Source organism: Cimex lectularius, unplaced genomic scaffold (genome assembly GCF_000648675.2).
Source record: "Cimex lectularius strain Harlan isolate CLEC.00 unplaced genomic scaffold, Clec_2.1 scaffold112, whole genome shotgun sequence".
NCBI classification, from domain to species: domain Eukaryota; kingdom Metazoa; phylum Arthropoda; class Insecta; order Hemiptera; family Cimicidae; genus Cimex; species Cimex lectularius.
This window is the reverse complement of record NW_019392699.1, coordinates 875501-896407: the sequence shown is the minus strand read 5'-3', so window position 1 is coordinate 896407 and position 20907 is coordinate 875501. Positions and strand designations below refer to the sequence as shown.

The window sequence follows — 20907 nt, the reverse complement described above, 5'->3', positions numbered from 1 at the left end:
TATTCCTTCGGAGACTGGCTGCGTTGTCGGCGATGAGAACAATATCGTCAGCGTACATTAGAACTTTAATTAACGTATGGCCGATTCTGATACCAGAATCTAAAGCAGCTGGCAGGTCATTTAAAAATAATGAGAACAGAAGTGGACTCAGCACACAGCCTTGCCTTACCCCCGATTTCACATGAAACCACTCCGAAATACCTTCTTTTCCACGTACTGCAGACTGAGAACCTGAATATAGAGACCTTATCACGTTTATGAATTTGGTTGATACACCAATATTAAAAAAATTTAAAACAAGCGCTTTTCTGACCACTCGATTAAATGCTGCCCGAAAATCTACAAAGAAACAGTTTGTCTTCTTACCTCTTTCAAGGAAACGGAATTTAATAATATTTATCAACACAAAGAGATTGTCAACAGTACAATAGGTTCGTCTAAAACCTGTTTGAAATTCAGACAATAAATGATTATCTTGTAGTAGGTATCTTGCTCCATTTCAATTTTAATAAAGCAGACATTTTCCCTGTACATGAGATTTTCCTTTGTCCACATTGTTGTTGCATCGTGCCATTGTTTTATGTATAACTTGGATATATTTCGAATTGATGCCGGTTGTTATACCTCTCAATCCGGAATTCTGAAGATGGGGTTTGTAGCCCGGAACATCTCTAAATAAATTCAACTACCACGGAATACCTTGTTTCCTTCTACCTAAATATTCATTATCAGAAAAGCATTTTCTATCTCACAGTGGGCTTAAAATTATGACTATATATATTTGTGACCTGTACATGAATTATGCACATTATAAATTGTTCGAACGGTATAAAACATTAACACAACGAGCAGTACTGCACCTGGATAACACTTCAGAAGCCTGGTATACAGTCGAGGCCATCGTTATTTGAGGCGACGTGGTTCTTGGTTTGGTATAAACTATAGAGAGGGCTTGAGCAGTTAGGATGTGTTGAAAGATTGGAGCGAAACTTTTGGAATCGAGAACGGATCAGTTCTTTGACGAAAGGAATGTTAAAGTCATTATGGTTAGGGAGGTGGATAGTAAGGGACTTGGAAAATTCTTCCGAAGACTTGATTAAATAGCTTGGATTCGTTTGAAGTTAGATGGCTTGGTGTTAACCCACAGTTCTTCCGACGTCCAGATAGATCGAAGTAATGTTTTGTACAGAGTTAGTTTTACATTTACTTACAAGTCTAATTTCGCTCCTTCAAAAACTTCGTAGTTGTCCAAATCGACTATTTAGTTCTTGTGGCCTGAGTCTTGTGTGAGGATTTACGTTTACCTACTAAGTACAGCCCTAAGTATTTTACTTGTGTAGATCTTTATTGTTCAAGTAGAGACGTGGGCAAGTCTGTTTGTTTAGCGTGAACGAATTTTATTTAAAAAACATAAACATATAATTCACAATTTTGAACATACCGGTTTAACTATAATGAAATTAAATAATGAGATCATAAAACAGAAGATCGAACATAATGCATACTATACTAAAAATATAATTAATTTAAAATGACTTTATTATTTATTATAATTTAAAAATATACACATAAGCGATTTCCAGGCTACCATACAGAACACACACAAGCCCCCAGTTATTCCTCTGCCGAAATATATAAAACTTCATGAAATGGGATATAGTTTTTGCCTAAAAATCTTACATAAACTCTACATTATTTGCAAGTAAAAAAAAGTTATTTTAAAAATTGGGGACAAAACTAACAAGGGAACTATAAGGTTTGTGTTGTGGATTTGGACCCAACTTTTTTTGGTGATTCTACACTCCAAAATATTAGACACGTGTTCTTACTTCTTGTGAATAGGTCCTGGTTCGACCAAATTTTTTTTTTAAGTTGAAATTTTCTGTTTTTTTATATTTTTATTTCGCCGTTCTACTTTCTCATATCTACTATGCGAATGTATTATTTTACAGCATTTTTTATGTAGATTGCATTAAAAATATAGTAAAAGCTATCAAAGTTTATCAATAACCTAAAAATGTATAAAAACTAATTTTCTTCAGATAAACTGTGTCATAAAATTTTTATTTTACTATTTCCATTTTAAAAAACGGGGTTAATTTCTGACAAAAATGTTACTATTTTGTGTATTTTCTTATAGACACCTTTTATACATTTTTATGGTGCATAAGTTCTTAAAAACTACGTTCCTCTAATTTCAATTAGTATGTTAAAAATACTAAAAAATAATATATTCACATAATAGATTTGAGCAAGAAGAACGGCGAAATAAAATTTTTAAAAAACCGTAAAATTTTAACTTTCAAATTTTTGTTGGCGGATACGTGTCCAATATTTTGGAGTGTAAAATTATCAAAAAAAATATTTGGTCCAAATCCGTCACCCCAACCTTGTCGTTCCCATGTAAGATTTACATTAATCCTATAGCAGGATATGTTTACTCATTTATATTGTACTACATAATGAAACGAACACATAATATAATTTAAATATGATGAGGGTTGTTTTGGCAAGGCTTAAACAATTTTTCTGGCAATCTGAAAAAATAATTAGAACTCCCTGCCACATATAGACAGCATATATGATCGATAGCAACTTTTACTTTCCAACATTAAAATATTTGTAGCATATTTATAAAGCTATCGATACGTGAACTCAGATACAATCAATTCAGATAGATGAAATGAAAATACTGAGACATCACTGTATTGCAAACATGTAGCTCATACTCAATGACATCGTTAATTTAAATATTGCATAATATAGGTCCAAAAACTGAACCTTGGAGCACCCCGGTTGCAGGTGCAGATGGAATTGGAAATGTTAACGACGAATTTTCTAATACTTAAATAGCGATGGGTAAAATGTATCAAATAGTTAGGAAAACTGTACTGAATTATATTGACAATTAGACCGTTGTGTCAGACACATTCGTTTAATAATGAAATTGAAGTTAACAAAAGTAAAAGAATTATCCTATTTTATTAAAATATTATTTTATTGTCAGTTGTGAACAAATAAACTTCACAGAAAGTTGGTAATTTTTTATAAGGAAGATGAAAAATGATGCTAGGAGCTGAGAGTTTTTATAAGTAAGGTTTTTAGTAATAATGCAAGCAAAAATTGGTGTACGAATTTGTCTTCTAAAAGGATTATAATTGTACTGGAAATGAATCGTACTTTGTAAGAATATCTAATCAAGCCAATTTTTCTGTCCGTGTTCTATAATTTTCTAAAGTCTAATTTCTTTTTCAAATATTCCGGCCGGTCCGGATCTCCAAGACGAATTTTAAGTAGCCAAAAATGATAGCCGGCCCCTGCTTGTCATGAGCAATTTCCAACCCGGGCTTTTTGCGTACCTTCGAAATTGCCCGTATTAGAAACAAGGCACTTTCCAAAGGGCTTTAAATGTTTATCACTCTGATGGAATATTTATGACATCAATGCACTAATGTCCACCGGAGCGTCAGGAGTGAATGTTATAGGGTTACCCGGAAAATAAAGCAGCTTTATAGTTATAAAATAAAAACAATTACATAATTTATTTTGAACTTTTTATTAAATAAAATATCCTCCATCACTCTTAATACATTTCTTCCAACGTGATGGCAACTTCTCTATCCACTCTGAAAAGAATTTTGAGTTTTTATTATTAACAAATAATTAAGGTTTTTAGTTCAGATAAAAAAGTCGATGGCACGAGCGGGATTCGAACCCATGATCTTCGGCTTGATACGCCGCTGCTCTACCACTTGAGCTATCGTGACCTCGATCCACTCGGACACCAACTTCGAATTTTCCCTCCTTTTTGCTATTTTTCAAATGTCGTATAATCGGATTGGATTCTCGACGACAAATGAAATGGCCACGGAGAGCTTTAGTGAAGTATACTTCATTTTAAATCATTAAATTCACTAATTTCGTGGTCCGCTTGACCAATTAATATATTACAATTAATTAAGGGTTTTAGTTGAGATAAGGAGAAAAAATTCAAAAGGTGCGGTTGAGATGGGAAGTTGGTGTCCGAGTGGATCGAGGTCACGATAGATCAAGTGGTAGAGCAGGGGCGTATCAAGCCGAAGATCGTGGGTTCGAATCCCGCTTGTGCCATCGACTTTTTTATCTCAGCTAAAAACCTTAATTAATTGTAATATATTAATTGGTCAAGCGGACCACGAATTATTGAATTGAATTATTAACAAAGTTTGTAAACGCATTTTCTGACGTTTGAGCAATATTTTTTTATATTTTAGAAATTTGTCCAGTTGTCTGAAAAAATGGTAGTCGGTACGTGAGGTCTGGAGAATAGGGAAGGTGGACATTACCCCATAACCAAGATCCAACAGTTTTCTGCTCGTTCTCGAATAATTATTTTGAGATTTGTTTTGACAAAAGTCCTCAGAACATCATCATCTAGGGAAGAAATCCTTCCACGACCTTCCTTGTCTTCAAGGTTAAAGTTTTCCTCTCGAAATTTTTTATGCCATCTCTGAACGGTGCTCTCACTCTCATAATCTCAGATTTCAACACCAAAAATTTGTTCAAAAATCACGCATTGACATATCAGAAAAAACTGAATTATTTCCAAATAACGAAATGCTGCTGAGGTAAACAAAAATTTTATTTCAAACAGGAATAAAAAGTGTTGGTATTTGTACAAAAGAATAATCCATCCGACGTTCCGACGTAAACAGTTTATTATATGAAAAGGTAATTGAAAGTACACATGAAAACCGACATTCCAAACAAATCGAAAATTAACCAATTTGCGAGAAAACATAACGGAAATTTTGAACCGATTTCAGGTGATTTTGCTATAAACGGTTAACTTCACGAGCCAAATTCATTTAATATCAAATCAGAAAGCTAATTTGCCAACTAAACAGAGAGTATTGTATAAATCTTTTATCGTTCCATCTCACTAATTAACAAGAAATAAATAGAAGTTGAAAATTGTATTATTAATCTTCTTTTCAATTACTTAAAGAAATAATTATTTGGATGAATGTAATTTTTTTAAATAATTTTTATCTCCACGTTTAAATTATTTAGAAATGTTACCAGAACAAACACGGGTTGATACAAAACTAAATTCTTTTGTTACAAATCTACGATGGTTCTGTCCAAAATCTAATATAAATTTGTCTACTCGACCTTATAAAGCCTTTATTAAAATCGGACGCTTTGTCTTTCCACCTCAGCCTCGATTCTTTTCGTACAACGAAGACAATCGAACGAATGTAAAAGGCTCTATGTATTTTAACACCTGATTAATTCACAACCCTGCTAGAAGAATGTTTTCGAGCATAAACGTAAATTACCACCTACACAAATGATGTTTAAAGAATTGAAAATATAAGAGAATTTTTGTAAATGTGTCTATTTGTTTGGAAGGTTTCCTAGCCTGTAACTGAGACGATTGAAGTTGAGTCGCACAAAAAGAATACAGCAGGTCGAACTATAAACCGTTAGAATTGTTACAGTTTTTCTCATTCTTACTAAAAATATAATGCATCATTTAGTCAGAACCGTTTTATTATTTTTAATAGCAAGACATCTTTGAACATAACTAAACATTTCTCACTGTTTTTATTATTTTTAAAAATTCAGGAAAAGCCAAGTTTCTGTACCTTTAAAATGAGAAGAACCCGGGGGAAAAGACAGCCCTTTATTTCACACTAATAAATTTCATTCTTTCCAATAAATTAACATAAACACAACACCCAATGAAAACGTAGAAGTGTGTGGTGATTAGTGACCGTTAATCGATAATTATTCAGAAATCGTGAGATGCGGTCTGGTGTGATGTAGGTTTCAGAAAAACATTTTCTTTATCGTNGTAAATCCCAGGCCCTGAAGATGATCTCAATAAAAGATCGAAACGTTGGCACGATAAAGAAAATGTTTTTCTGAAACCTACATCACACCCGACCGCATCTCACGATATGTGAATAACTATCGATTAACGGTCACTAATCTCTACACATTTCTACACGATATTATTTATTTACATATTTAAAATGGGAGGTAGATCAAAATCTGTTATTGCAATTATTAATGCATTTATCACCATGTTCAATTTTACATTTTTTAATTTCAAATTTCTCAAACCAATCTAGTTCTTTCCCTTTGTTGAAACTATGTAACACTCTTGTATTTAAATTTGAATTGAAATTATGTTTCAAAGTGTTTGTTTTCTGCGTAAACACTTTGAGCCCTGAAGATGATCTCAATAAAGATCGAAACGTCGGCACGATAAAGAAAACCTTTTTCTGAAACCTACACCACACCAGACCGCATCTCACGATTTCTTAATTATCGATTAACGGTCACTAATCACCACACACTTCTACGTTTTCATTGGGTGTTGTGTTTATGTTAATTTATTGGAAAGAATGAAATTTATTACAGGTCACATTCACTCCCGCAGAGTACTCGATATTTCCCGGGGCTGATTACTAAAAATTTAAGATAATTATAACCCAGTTATGTTTAACTCGATAAATATTTACTGAATTATAATAATCCTTATAAACAATGACGAATATAAGTTTAAATGCTACCTTATTTATCTGAGTTTTAGTTGGAAAATTATTTCACTTTTTTATACTTTTTGTGTTTGTTTTCTTTAACGACGCATTTTTAAGAAAAAAATTGTATTATATAAGATGTTGGTAGGATTTTGAAAGGAAGATTGTGATAATACATGAGCAAATAATTTTATTGACTGCTTTGAGGAATTAAATCGGGCGAATTTACATTTATTAGACTATATTTTCACCACTTTTAATAACTTTTATGCTCATCATTTAATGTAATATAATAGTATAAAAGTTCAGTTTTTATATATTAAACAAAACATGAATCATCTTAACGAAGTTTTTCTTTAAATTGAATTTATTATTTCGGAAGAGAATATGATTCAAAGAAAGGTTTTCTACTTTCGTCTCGGAGTATTGGAGAGAATGACTAAAAAACACAATTTACTGGCTAATTAGGGAAAAGTTTCTAAGTTATTTATAGTGAGGTACATATCGATTCTCCAGTAAAATTTACTTACCTTTCCATCACAAGGCTTCGTTATAATTGGCATTAGACTTCCCACGGCATGTGCAAGGCTATTCTATCGAGCAATCAACAACCGGGTCATTCCATCCACTAAACGCATGCAACTTTTAAGCGAAACGCACATCGCTCATCTTCGACATCATCCATTTTTAAATAAGTTCATTCATATGTACATAACATTCAATCCAGCAGGGCGATCCATCACCCGATACACATTGTATGTAATTAACCATCGATCGATGGATTGTTTGTTTCCATCGTAGATTCTTTCAGATATCGGTCAAGTTAATATATTTACTCACACGAAGACATTAAATGGAACGTTAGGTGTCCTCCAAACGGAATGGGGCCGAGAAACCTGCTGCTGTGTTCAATTCTCCCGATGAGTGGCCTGCCTTCTATTTTTAACATCGAGCGCTTTGTCTTTCCACCTGTCTCGTTTCATTTTGTGCGACAAACGAACAAATGTATGGTTTTTACGTATGGCAAGGCATGACACTCTTCTACAACTATCTACACGTCTTTGATAAAAAGTGTATCCATGTGTCAAATTTTTTTCCCCTCCACCTCCCCGCCGTACCGAAGGGAGACCCCATACCGGCGGACCTCGTCCTCTAATCTAGTTTTACTTCTAATTTTGGGTCCTGCGGTACTTAACGCTTTCCTTCGGTCTCGCCCAGTGAGGGGAGGAGGCCCAAGGAAGGTAAGGGTAAAGGGTAAATTCTTGTATTTCTTGCTGATTATTTGTTCCTATTCTAAAAGGTCTCCCCTTGCTGGTTACTCCTTTGATAATTAAATATTTGCATATTGATTATACTAAATGTAATTTATTAAAGCCTAATAAATAAGGAGTAAACAGCCCGAATTTTAAAAATTTAAAAAACAAAACAAGACAATATTAACCTACCTTACTTAATTTGTCTACTGTGTACCTATCTTACAATTTATCACTATAAATAAATAAATACATAAACAAATAAATAGTTGCCTAGTTTACAATAGCTTGGCTTGTTAGGTTTAGCGTTTCGAAAGCGCGCTTTTCTTTTATTAGGTCATTTTATGTTGGTGGCCATCTTTCACGAAACAACAATTTCACCGGTTCTATCGCGGGTTCTAAGAGAACACAGTTAAAAATCCTATATTGGACACTGTCTTCCACTCCGCACTCGGGACAAACCGTCTTTGATAAAAACTGTGCCCATGTGTCAACGTATTTATATTATTGGGATTGGTATTAAACTTAGAACCCCACTCCAGTGTGTCTGCCCACCGAATTTAGATTTAGGGAGGTAATAAAGGTTAGGTCTTTTCACTCTCCAACGCTTCAATTTTTTAACATAACGCAGTATCTATCTGCCCTTACACTTTCAAAAATGGTCTCCGGGTAAAATTATACAGATAACACAGATACTCAACCCCTTTCCGTCAGGGGATCCAAAAAACTCGTTGCCGCGTTTGAGCATAATTCTCATATGAAAACCATGCGGGCTTGGTGTGGAAACTGAAGAGCACCAATCCGTTCTCCTAATATGCTGATCATAACTACTGATCTCTTCTTTCAGCCAGGGAACACCTTTTTCTAAATACTATCCTGGTAACGAGTTCAACCTTGGTCCCACCCTTTATTCAACGTATACTGCTAACCACCACACATCTATTAACACTTTTGCGGATGATACTGCTAGTCTATTCTCCAATAAAGATACCGTTCTCACATCGCTCATTGCAAGTCCACCTAATCAAGATAGAACCTTGGCTGAAAAAGTGGCGGTTAAAAATAAACGTAGACAAAACCAACACATAACATTTAACCTCTGACATGAATAATGCCACTATACTTATATCTATATCTCTTCGTATAATTAGCCACGTCGCTACCTCGACAAAACAAACTGACTTGGATTCAATTTACAAGACTAAAAAACCAGGAACTGTCTAGACAAACATTCAAAACTGACGCTTCACAACAAACGACTAATATACGAGACGACAACTAAACTCATTTGGACACAGCATTGAACTGTGGGCTTCAACCAAACATTCCAACAATTATCGCATCCAGATTTTCCAATATAAAATCTTCCGAAAAATAGTAAATGTTCCCTTCTACCCCTCTACTTCTTACGCCACAATCACCTTGTCTCGTTCTGGTTATTTACTCTGCTTTTATATGTATACTACATTGGTATCTTAAAATGCTAGCCATTAATTTGTACCTCAGGTTATCAACAAATAATGGTGGTAACTACAATGTCCAATAAATTACACTGACGCAACACACATAAACCCCTATAGACCTGAGGTATTGGAACTGTGATCTATGTGCCCCAAGACTATGCAAATAGATAACATAAAAAACCAGTTACATAAATTTCCATTTCATATTGATGAAAATCAGGACAATTTCTAATTAATTTCTTTTTTCATATTGTAATTTTCAAGTTAAATTATTATGATTAATAGGGAAGCAAATGTTATTTTTTTTAATGGCTTTATGTTCTAGCATATTAGCCAATGATTAGTATTAGTCAATATTATGCGTATTCGTTTTGGGGGGAAGGGTAACGTGAAAAAAAGGCCAGAGGCGACGGCGGGAATTGAACCCACGACCGCGGGGTCTACGAGCCCAGAGTCTCTCACACTAACCACTCGGCTACCACGGCCCCCATTATTTTCCCCGGCCATTTTATTTTCAAACAAACAATAATTTATTTAGAAAAATTCTTATTTTGTATTTGTTTAAATTTGTTAAGTCGAGAAAATTTTGTTATTTTGATTTTTATTATATAAAAATGTAAATAGTTCATTTGCCAAACAAATAATTAGAAAAGCTAACGCCGCTTTCGCCAAAACCAGCAGTATCTTCAAAGCGTCTACTTCGTATAATCTAACGTTAACAGGTTGGCAAAAAAATTTATTTCTTTGTTGTATGATTACAATTGTTGTCACATCTGATGCCTTTGAAACTGATATGTTCGCCCCAGCGGCAGCTCCTCGTTATCGTCGCAGAGGACTGGATTGGTAATGTATTTAATCTGTTAACAGAAGTTGCTCCAGCAGGGACTTTGGAAAGCACTTGGGATTGAATTGTGGTTGCTGTACTTATTAATGCTGCCGATAACTGTAGGAGGGTCATCATAAATCTAGAAGATTGACCAGTTGGTATAGTCCTTACAAGTATACCCGCTGGCATCTGATCTGAACTGTCCATCTTGACTGATGACCCTTTTCGCAGTGTCGCGAGTTTCACTTATGGTAAGATACCACATACTTTCATTACACATTATACCTCAATCCCTTAGTTTTCAGCCTAACATCTAGAACTAGCCTCAAGGAGATAAAACCTGCAGTGGCTTCACGGCAATGAGATGTAGAACGTAGACACAACTAGAAGTGTGACCGATTCTGCGCAATCCAAGTGCCAAATTATTCATTTTCATATTTTAATTTTATAGTGCCAGATTCTGTTTTATTTTATTATAAAATTTGTAAATATTCTTCTATTGAACATACTGTACGTAATTCTCATACTGGATTGCATACTCGCTCTGTAAATAGAGCCAAGGAAAATCAACCTTCCAAATGCAAGACATATGAAACAACTTTTCTGGCAACATGTGTGGACTCATACGAAAGATTTGGCCTAACATTATTATTACTAATAGTAGTATTAGTGGTATTCAGTGCATTCGTTTGGAGACAAAAAACAATAAGTAGAGACATAGCCCAACCATTTCCCTGATCAAATATTTTGTCTAGCTATTCAGATATCGTGAGAATTTTGTCTAGCATCAAAGCTGTGCTAATAATTCACTAGTTTTCGTTGTCCGCTTGACCAATTAATATCTTTCAATTAATTAAGGTTTTTAGTTGAGATAAAAAAGTCAGTGTCACGACGGGATTCGAACCTTCGGCTAGATACGCCGCTACTCTACCACTTGAGCTATCGTGACTTCGATCCCCTCGGGCACTAACTTCCCATCTCAACCGCACCTTTTTTTTAATTTTCCCTCCTTTTTGCCATTTTTCAAAAGGAAATGGCTGAAAAGGAGGTCACGATAGCTCAAGTGGTAGAGCAGCGGCGTATCTAGCCGAAGGTCGTGGGTTCGAATCCCGCTCGTGACACTGACGTTTTTATCTCAACTAAAAACCTTAATTAATTGAAATATATGAATAATAATATTTGAAATATTTCATTTTTGTGTTTGCTTATAATTCGTAAATGGATTTGGCGAGGTCGGTTATTGAGAAACAAGGCGCAACAGCGTCTTTAAACCTTTCAACAATTCATAAAATGATGAGTTCACGTTCACCAATATAAACAAGAACATCATATTATTCTTAAGCCAAAAGGATTTCTATTTATATACCAAATAAAGAAATTTATGTTTGCACCCCACGATATAATAATTTTTAGAAATCTAATTCAGAGTTTTTGAATTTATACTTTCACACACGCCCATAAACCCAGCAGGACGGTGTTCGGTATATATTCGAAATAAATTATTCATTAGCGCGGTTGGAGATGCAGCCATGAGAGGCCCGGCACGATGGTGTAAATAATAGAAGGACCCGTTTTTAGAATTCCACGTAGGTTAATGGATGTCAGATGTCACATGAATAATGAAAAGCTAATATAATCTCAGTCAATTCAGTTTAGTCTTCAGTGAAGCGGACCTCAGATTAAGTTGTAAAATAAACGTCCATATCAATGGTTTGCACATTTTTAATTGATCATTTTTTATCTGTGACGGTTTAACAGGTTTAACAGACTTATTTGGTTTTAAATTGTCTATAACAAAATATTAAAATATTGTTTTTATCGATTATCGATTTTTCCTACCTTTAGATAGAATATTTCTTTTTAAGCAGGATGTGAAAGTTTTATCGTTGTTTAAACCTCAAATATTTTTTAATAACGGTGTGTACGATTCGAGAGATTTGGGTTTGTGCGACATCGGCTGGAATGAAATCGCAGGATTACCTGACATGCCGTTGGCCGCGTCCGAATTAATCATCACGATCATATTCCATGGATATACCATGATGAATGACCAACGACAAAACGCAATCACTCTTCATTCAAGCACCGGCGTTATCGGTAAATATAAAATCCTTTGTTATAAAACATATTAACAAACGCACTTGTAAAACGTGTTTATTTAACCGTAGAATGTATTTATGCGAAATAATTAACTTTAAAGGATAAAAACCACCGATCGAGTGGATTCCAGGCTATTTCACGCCTATTTTACTTGTCGTTTAGTATTCCACTAGTTCACCTCTGGTCCCGGAGTTTGCGTTGAGACCCCCATTGGTATGTAAAACGCTTAAGTGATGCTGCCGGCAGTGCTTTAAATGAAAAGGCGAGCCCCTTAATTCAAGCCCGGCCGCCCTACTATTTCTTCTATTGCAGAAAAAGAATAAAATTACGCCAAATGTTTTTCTGCCGAGCTACCGAAGCAATTATAAAGTCGTTCGTCGTTTTTTACACTATGTTTTAAACCGTCGCTATGCTTAAGAAAATTATTTTTATATAACAACTTTAAATTGCAGCAGGTAGTGATCCAGGATTATGAAACTATAGTTTTCTGTTTGTTTTCTAAACAAAGTAATTTTAATGTGCATCTTTTCTTCCAAGAATGTTCTGTTAACAAGTTCCATTATTTTCGCGTTACATATTTTAGAATAAAAATTGAATGATAAAAATTATGGTTCCACATTTATATCATTTTAAGAGTTGAGCACAATTTCATTCAAGAGCCAAAAGTATATTACCTACAATAAAAGTATAATAGTAATAAAATATTTGTTGAAGTCGTGAGGAGCGTTCAAGAATGAGGTAGTTCGGAAAAAATACCTTTTTCGTTTTTTTGACGACGTTTCGACCTGTATTCAGTTCATCCTCACGGCTTAGGTAAATTACAAAATATATTGATTGAAAAAATACAAATTAAGATTTGTTGAAGTTGAGAGGGGCGGTCAAGAATGAGGTAGTTCAGAAAACATACCTTTTTCAGTTTTTTTGCCAACGTTTCGACCTTTATTTGGGTCATCCTCAAGGCTTTGGTAAATTACAAAACATATGTTGATTGAAAAAGTACAAATTAAGATTTGTTAAAGTCGAGAGGGGCGGTCAAGAATGTGGTAGTTTAGAAAAAATACCTTTTCATTTTTTTGCCGAAGTTTCGACCTTTATTCGGGTTATCCTCAAGGCTTGGGTAAATTACAAAACATATGTTGATTGAAAAAATACAAATTAAGATCTGTTGAAGTCGAGAGGGGCGGTCAAGAATGTGATAGTTTAGAAAAAATACCTTTTCATTTTTTTTGCCGACGATTCGACCTTTATTCGGGTCATCCTCAAGGCTTGGGTAAATTACAACATATATGTCGATTGAAAAAATAAAATTTAAGATTTGTTGATGTCGTGAGGAGCGTTCAAGAATGAGGTAGTTCGGAAAAAACACCTTTTTCATTTTTTTGACGATCTTTCGACATTTATTCGGGCCATCCTCAGGGCTTGGGTAGATTAAAAACATATTTTGCTCGAAAAAATACAAATTAAGATTTGTTGAAGTCGAGAGGGGCGGTCAAGAATGAGGTAGTTTAAAAAAACAACATCTTTTTCATTTTTTTGCCTTTTCGACCTTTATTCTTTTTGTTTTTCTAAACTACCGCTCCTCACTACTTCAACAAATCATGAAACAATAGATCACTAAAAAACACACTATTTAAGATGTAGATATAACTTTGGTTTAAAACGATGACCCGTATAAAGGTCGAAACGTCGGGGAAAAAATGAAAAAGGTTTTTTTTTCTGAAATACCTCATTCTTGACTGCTCCTCACGACTTCAACAAATTATGAAACAATAGGTCACTATAAAAACGACAGTAATATAAAGTTGTTACCACTGGCAAAATTTCAATAATAATGTAAACTAACAATTAGAAAAACGAAGTATGACAGACTAACGTTTTTCAATGTTTGTTTATTAATAATTTGTTACCAAGAAAATATAACATAAACCATGAAGGCAAAATTGATGAAGTTGAAAAATCTATCAACCCAAAATTTAAAAACGTGTCAGCAATTATGTGTTTTGTCTCCGGAAGTTTTTCTGTCTTCCTACAGAAGGCAAATAATGAAAAAAGTCTTATTAAAATGTGTGGTTAGTAGTGACCGTTAGTCGATAATTATTCAGAAATCGTGAGATGCGGTCTGGTGTGATGTACGTTTCAGAAAAACATTTTCTTTATCGTGCCAACGTTTCGATCTTTATTGAGATCATCTTCAGGGCCTGGGATTTACATTAATATAAATTAACTTTTTTTCACATCCTACGTGTATTTGTTAAATTTAAACAATGTTTGTAAATCCCAGGCCCTGAAGATGATCTCAATAAAGATTGAAACGTTGGCACGATAAAGAAAATGTTTTTCTGAAACCTACATCACACCAGACCGCATCTCACGATTTTTGAATAATTTCTTTGATTAAAAATCCAATTGCTATTATTAACGTTTTATGACAGAAACTATGTAATAATAAAAATTTATTCTTGTAGGAAGATCAATTCCTTCATTCCATTTTCCATTGGACCTTGCTGGACAAGGTTATATAAAATATAGTCACCCGTGCGGTATCGTCAGTGAATCCCATAATCAAGCAAAGCATAAAACAGTTGTGTTTAAATACAGTATTAATTAAACGATATGAAACGTAGTATATAAAATGGACATAAAATTGAACTTTTATTCTAAAACATTTTTTTATAGGCTTGTCGTTTAATAAAGTTATAAAGCTGTAATCAGAACATTCGGGTAGTTATTTATTAATAATTTAAATTTCTGGTGTGGTGAAGTAGAGTATCCTTGAAGGTCCCATTACTACTGCATGTTTCATCTTATGCATTTCACCGAGTTTCAACATGTACGGAAACAATTTTATCTTATATCCTAATTACAAATAGCTTTTTTCAGTTTTGAACTCACTTTAAGATTCCACCTTGATACCACGGTAAAAAGTGTAATAATAAAATTTAAAAATTGTTACGAATTATTGGAAGATTTCAATGGCAGAGCAATTCTGTCTATGTAGAAGGTTCGTCAAATTAAAAAAAAAAAAGATTAACAATTTAAACACCAATCAACATTCAACCAATCTTAAACATTTGTTTGTTTTTTCAGATTTTTCTCTCTAATAACTCCCAGTCTTTATACAAAGGTAAAATAATAAAAAAATTCTTTTAGTAAAAATCAAGCTTCAATTAATCAATCATTAATGATTTTTATGATAAAAACATATGTAATTTCAACAAAATGGTTTATTTGAAGCTATGAGTCCATGAAAAAATTACATCATAATCCTATAATCTTTTAAATATCTAATTTATGCAAGGCATAAAACATTTGTGTGTATAAAAGCAATATTAACTTCAGGATATGAACTGTAACATATAAGATATAGATAAAATTGAACTTTTCTAAAACAAATTTTTTAAATGAGACTGTTGTTTGATTTAATCCCATGACTGCTGAATTTTCACCTAATTTCAACATGAATGGAACAATTTCGTCTTAAATATTAATTAAAAATAGACCTTTTTCGAATTTCATTTTTGGCTGTGTTCATTTTGAAGGTAATTCTTACTCAGTGAGGAAAAACAAAGGCAATCCTCTCCAATAATTTAAGTTTCTACCTTGAAACGGAATTAAATTCTAAATTAAACATCAAACACGCTCCTGTTTTTCCCTTTAATTAATTAGTCCTTTTTCTAACCTTGCTGGACAAGGTTATATAAAATATAGTCACCTGAAACACATGAAAACGTTCCTAGCCGATCATAGAGTCATAAATTTCTATCACAGCCGTTACTTGTCCGAGGCGTAGTCACCACAACTGGGTTTTTGTTGCGCCCAGTTTTCGTTTGAAACATCTGGACTTAGGAAAATTAAGTCATTTTATTTGATGTTAAAATATATCTCGTTTAAAGGGAAAGCTAATTAGAAACAGCAGGGAAGACTGTAATAAAAACACATCAAAAAGCATGTCGCGCTTTTTTTCTTTTGACATGCCTAGAAAATTAAAGTTATTTTTCAGCGAATAAATTAGTTTAGAATTATTTTACAATTAGATTAGAATATATTATTATCTAAATATTATTAAATATTTTATTACTTTTGCAATTTAATAAAGTGCAGGTAGGTCAAGGTAAAGCAATAGTTATAAATGAAATCTTATTAATTAAAAAAGTTAATAACATTGACGCTTTTGAAATAACCGATTTTAAAATTTAACGACAAGAATATGAAATACGCTTTAACTGAATATTTAGTTCTAATCATTAAAAAATTAAATAATAAATAATTAATATAAAGTTCACATATGCCATTTTTAAATTTTTTAGGATTTTAAAGTTTTATTTGTTTTATTTGTGCACTCACAATCGCTGATCCTTATATTACAAAGTTTAGAAGTTGAAGGGATTGATTGGAAAGTTGACCGGATAAACCTATTTCACAACTAAATTCTATATATTTTTTAAAAGTTATTTTTCAAATTAATTTGATTTTAATCCAGTAAATATAAAACAAAAATGATTTTTACTTAAAAGCTTTCACTTGTACATTTAATTTAGGAACTGATGAATGACAATGTAAAAATTGATCAAATAAACTATTGCTAATGTATTATTTTATTAACTTTGCATTATCAGGAAATCGTTCGAGATAGAAATAAATTATTAAAAGAATAAATTGTTAAATAAATTGTTTATTTCGGTATCGTGTGTCAAGATAAGAAAAAGAAAACAATATTTAGTCGGATTACTTAATACTTAATCACAGTAGCAACGCCTGTATTTTCACACTGTAAAAAAACTTATTGATTTACGATACAATATTGTTTATTAGTATTGGAACTTTGAAATAAAATACCGCTATTTTTTTTGTTAAATTGGCCTCTTCTCAAGAAGAGGATATCAGGAGTTTGCATCTCGTTTGAGGATTACGAAAAAAACTCGGCTGAAACTACAGGCGTACAGCTTCATTAATGAAAAGAAAAAATATGTGTGAACTCACGTAATTTGCGACTGGGCGGCGTAAAGGAAGGAGAGGTGTTTGATCTGGGTCGGTGTCCGAAAGACTGGCTGGAAGGCGAGTGGGACAGGCGTAGCACCCTTCTTCGCAGGGGTTGATGCACCCTCGGCATGCGCGACGCCACCCCTCCCCGCAACGATACTGGCACTTGAATACGGCCGACATGTGTCCAGCTGCACATTTTCTAACCGGCGAAGGGAAATTCTCTCTTTTTTTTTTTAAATCAACAACGACGGTTTACAGAATGATGTTTTTACAACGGTTTATTATTTGTTTTCACACGGTCAAAAGCTACAATCGACGGGTTTGTTTTTAAAAAAATGTTAGTACTGGGGATTTTACGATCAGACTTGTATACATGGTGTCAGAAAAGTCTGGAATTTTTAAATGTTCGCACTCGCGTTGATTGTTGAAAAGCAATGGAGAATTGTAACGGACCAAAGTGCGCTTTGAGCACAAAGTCCTGAGTAGAAACTGTGAATGCCTGCAATATGGTCACCCTTTTTAAACGCGCATACTTTGGGGTCTATTTTTTAATATTTTTACACACTAGTACATCTTGTGATATATTTCAGAAAATTGGGTTTTTGGGTTTAGTGTTTCTTTTTAAATTTAATTTTAGTTTAAATGTTTGCGTGTGAGCCTATCATGAAATACATCGTTTTTCTCCAGGCGAATTCCCTCGAAACCCTCTCGACTACTGAACAGCCGATGGCCGCGAGATCTCCTAGGAATTGATAGTGATGATAGTGAACGTGATAATGGCACAAGTATTAATTAAACAGCCAAAATTTTAGTATCATTGGAGTACTACCAATGGATATTTTCTCCACACTTGTTTTTAAATTTTTATCAATTTCCTTTCCCGTTGTTACATTTTACCTATTTGGAGGTAGTTGTAATGTACTACAAATTGGAAAAAAATTTTAACCTGAAAAATTTTGTCTGGAATTACATCATACGAACAAGTTTTAAATCATAATTTATCAACATTGAAATTTAGTCCATATATGTTTAGCGGTCATAAATGACTTATTTAATTATTTCAATTAACTATACTTTTTATCTAGTCTTCGTTGAGATGAAATTGAAATTTAGTGTGCAGTTTGATCTTTTCCGATTATTCTTCTCTACTTGCCTGTCCTGGCTGTTTCGGTCTGTAAAACGAGCTAAGGCGGCCATCTTGAATAATAAGCTTAAAAATTCAATTGATGTGGAAGGTTATCACCATAACCATCTTATCTGCTTTATTTACGTGACCCTTCTCCATTAAAACAGATGCGAGAGAGAGAAAGAAAGAGAGAAAGAGAAAGTGACTGAGAAAGACAGAGAGAGAGAGAGAGAGAGAGAGAGAGAGAGAGAAAGTTACTGAAAAGAGAGAGAGAGAGAGAGAGAGAAAGAGAAAGTTACTGAAAAGAGAGAGAGAGAGAGAGAGAGAGAGAGAGAGAGAGAGGAAAGAGATAGATAGAGACTGAGAACAAGAGAGAGAGAGAGAAAGCGAATGAGAGAGAGAGAGAGAAAGAGAAAGTTACTGAAGAGAGAGAGAGAGAGAGAGAGAGAGGGAGAGAGTGAGAGAAAAGAGAAAGACTGATAAAAAGAGAGATGGATAGAGTGACTGAGAAGAAGAAAGAGATAGATAGAGACTGAGAACAAGAGAGAGAGAGAGAAAGCGAATGAGATGACTGAGAAGATAGCGGGAGGGAAAGAGAGGAAGAAAGAGACGGACAGACAGGAGGCACAAAGAGATAGAGAGAGTGAGAGAAAAGAGAACGACTGATAAAAAGAGAGATGGATAGAGAGACTGAGAATAAGAAAGAGATAGATAGAGACTGAGAACTAGATGGAGAAAGAGCGTGAGAGAGAAAAAGAGGGGGAGAGAGAGAGAGAGACAGAGAAAATGAGAAGATTAAGAAAGATATCGGGTGAGAAAGAGAGTAAGAAAGAGACAGACAGACAGGAAGCACAAAGAGAGACCTTTTACCTTACAGTGATGAGCGCCGTGTCAACGCCCAAACCGTTGCGACTACCGACGCCCCCTTTGTCTGCTCTTATTCCTGGAATAATGGAAATAAGGAAGAGGTAAACGTAAACCGGCCAAAACGAAGGGTTGGTCGTTATCATTGGTTGTTAGCCAAATAAGAGTAAATAATAATATGCAAACGAAGTGCCAAGATGAGAGACGTACACAAAGACGAGTTAGCAGGCCGAATTGATGCGTCCATTTGGACAACGACCAAAACCACTTTAAACTCCCAACTTGAACGTATAATAACCTGTTTTCATCGCATTTAAATGTGATAACTATGTCAAATTTGATTGGTTGTATGCTGGAGAATCTAGAGCAAGCTTAGATGTACGATTAGAATAATAGACAATGGAATAATAACATATGATTTTAGTAAGTACGAAGTGTACATATGCAAATTAGTATTTATTGATGTTAAGATTCCATTTTAATATTTTTAACCAGGAAATATTCTACCCGAGAAAACAAGTTGCAATTAAAGAATTTAGACTTAATCTTAACAGGATAAATGGCTTAAATTTCGAACCGTTTAAAATTACTGTTTAGTCTTTTCAGTTTTACTGGATTATTCGGTTGAAACGGGTAAAAAGAAATCGACTTAAATACTCTTGAAAAGAAGGCGACAAAAGGATCTCCAGTGGCAGACTCTACCTTTGGAAAACGTTTGAATATTTTATTTATCAAAGAAATTCTTCTCACGAGAAGGCTTTAATCGGATTTTAATATAAATGCTCTAATTAAATCCCTTGTCGACCAGTTATACATCTTTCAAGCAGAAGTTTACAATTTACTCGTTTTAAAAGACACTCGTTTTACTTTGATTTTATAAGATTGTTTGCCACCCTTTTGTAAATTAAAAAAAACAATTAAACAACTTTAATTGGTACCTTTTAAAAAGGTCAAATTTGATTAACGATGAAATATCAGCTTAACGACAAAAAATACCAGAATATTAATTTTTTTGTTTATGATTTCTTTTATTGTCAATTGAAAAACATTTATAACAGCAAAATAATTCACTGATCGACATAATTTAGCTCGTTACAAATACCGGCCACAATGGACCCTGGAATGGTGTAGTGCCCATCAGTTCAATTTGGCTTCATCTATCGGACATCATTAGCTAGAACAATTATTGTAAAATTTCCTCTTGTAGTTTGCGTGTGATGAACTCGTATTAGTATGTCAAACACATAACGTGTTTAACGTGAATTAATGCAAAATTCACTAGTTTCGTGGTCCGCTTGAACAATTAATATATTACAATTAATTAAGGTTTTCAGTTGAGATAAAAAAGTCAATGGCACGAACGGGATTCGAACCCACGATTTTCGGCTTGATACGCCGCTGCTCTACCACTTGAGCTATCGTGACCTCGATCCGCTCGAACATCAACCTCCCACGAGAATCAATTTGATTTACACGACATTTGAAAAATGGCAAAAAGGAGGGAAAATTCGAAAGGTGTTGTTGAGATGGGAAGTTAGTGTCCGAGTGGATCGAGGCCACGATAGCTTAAGTGGTAGAGCAGCGGCGTATCAAGCCGAAAATCGTGGGTTCGAATCCCGCTCGTGACACTGACTTTTTTATCTCATCTAAAAACCTTAATTAATTGTAAGATATTAATGCAAAAGTTGGTCTTCAGGCTTGCATTTTCCTGGGTTAGATTTTTTTTTGTCATATTATAAAACATTATTTTGCACTTTAATAT

The 20907-nt window shown here is 33.9% G+C and overlaps 1 protein-coding gene across 4 annotated transcripts in view; it reads right to left on the bottom strand.

Annotated features, from left to right (window-relative positions):
* Window positions 1-20907, bottom strand: part of LOC106664553 (somatostatin receptor type 2-like) — a 144913-nt gene that overhangs the window by 110991 nt on the left and 13015 nt on the right. For 2 of the 4 annotated variants that reach the window (XM_014390377.2, XM_024226088.1), the window contains exon 1: window positions 17153-17240. The exons of the other annotated variants lie outside the window; for them this stretch is intronic. The gene's annotated coding sequence lies outside the window, so the exon portion shown is untranslated. Of the gene's footprint in view, window positions 1-17152; window positions 17241-20907 lie in introns of those variants that run through there. 4 annotated transcript variants of the gene reach the window in all.